The sequence below is a fragment of the Dasypus novemcinctus genome, chromosome 19 (genome assembly GCF_030445035.2).
Source record: "Dasypus novemcinctus isolate mDasNov1 chromosome 19, mDasNov1.1.hap2, whole genome shotgun sequence".
Lineage (NCBI taxonomy): Eukaryota > Metazoa > Chordata > Mammalia > Cingulata > Dasypodidae > Dasypus > Dasypus novemcinctus.
The window spans coordinates 71,283,557-71,284,976 of NC_080691.1; the positions used below are offsets into that span (position 1 = coordinate 71,283,557).

Below are 1,420 nucleotides of genomic sequence, written 5' to 3' on the forward strand. Positions count from 1 at the left end.
TTCAAATTTTTGAATTTGTTGAGATTTGTTTTGTGACTTAAGATATGGTCTATCCTGGAGAATGATCCATGTGTACTAGAACAGAATGGGTATTCTTTTTTTTTTAGGTTTATGTTATTTAATTATCTCCCCCCCACTGCATTGTTTGCACTTGCTGTCTGCTCCCTGTGTCCATTCATTGTGCACTCTCTTTGCCTGCTAATCTTCTCTTTAAAAGGAACTGGAAACCAAACCTGGGACCTCCCATGTGGGAGAGAGGCACTCAGTCACTTGAGTCACCTCCACTCCCTGATTTGTTGTGTCTTTCATTGTGTTTCCTCTTGTGTCTCCTTGTTGCATCACCTTGTTGTGTCAGCTTGTGGTGCCAGTTCATTGTGCCAGCTTGTTATCTTTGCTTGTCTTCTCTATGAGGCACTGGGAACTGAACTTGGGACCTCTCATGTGGCAGATAGCTTGAGCCACTTCTACTTCCACAGAATGGGTATTCTATTGTTGTTGGGTGAAGTGTCTATTAGGTCTAGTTGGTTTAGAATATTGTTCAAGTCTTGTCTTTCTTTATTGATCTTCTTATTGGTCCTTACTGAAAGTAGCGTATCAATATATCCTATTATTATACTTACCTGGCAGGGGAAATACCATGATCACAAAGGTAGTTTTCCCAGGGCAAGTCTTATCCATTGCAATCTGGATGTGCTGACCCCTGTGATTTTCCCAAATGTGGGAAACTCGACTGCATAATTTGTGGTAGTGGGGGATTGCATTCACGCTCTCCCCTGTTAAGAAAAAAAATACATGTATGTATTTATATATACATATCATATTATTAATGTAGAACCATTTTCCCCTTTCAAATTCATGTGGCTCTGCTGTTTAGTGCATACATACTTATAATTGTTACATCTTGTTGTTGAATTGACTTCTTTATCAACATCTATGCCCTTTTAAGAGTTTTTAAATGTATATATCTGATATTAATATAGCTACCTTAGGTTTCTCTCTCTTGCTTTCTCTTTCTCTCTCTTTTACTATTTATATGGTTTATTTTTTTCCCATTGTTAACTTTCAACTTACTGGTATCTCTGAATTTAAAGTGAGTCTCTTGTAAACAGCATAGAGTTAGGTTATGCTTTTTAAAAAAACTTTATTTATTTACTTCTCCCCGCCCCCTCGTTTTTGCATGTGTTATGTCCATTGTGTGCTGGTCTTATCTTTCTAGGAGGCCCTGGGAGCTGAACCCAGGACTTCCCATGTGGAAGGGAGGCACCTAATTATCTGGGCCACCTCTGCTCCCTGCTTTGTTGCGTCTTTCATTGTGTTTCCTCTCTGTGTCTCTTGGTTGTGTCATCTCACTGCATCATCTTTTTATTTTATTTTATTTTTAATTATCTTTTTTAAAGTTAATAGATCACACAAAATGTTA

General features: G+C 38.0%; 1 non-coding gene across 1 annotated transcript; it reads left to right on the forward strand.

The window, feature by feature from the left end:
* Positions 1-612: 612 nt before the first annotated feature.
* LOC111760178 (U1 spliceosomal RNA) lies at positions 613-776 on the forward strand. Its single transcript, XR_002793942.1, has one exon. It is a non-coding gene; the product is annotated as a U1 spliceosomal RNA (small nuclear RNA).
* The last annotated feature ends 644 nt before the right edge of the window (positions 777-1,420 follow it).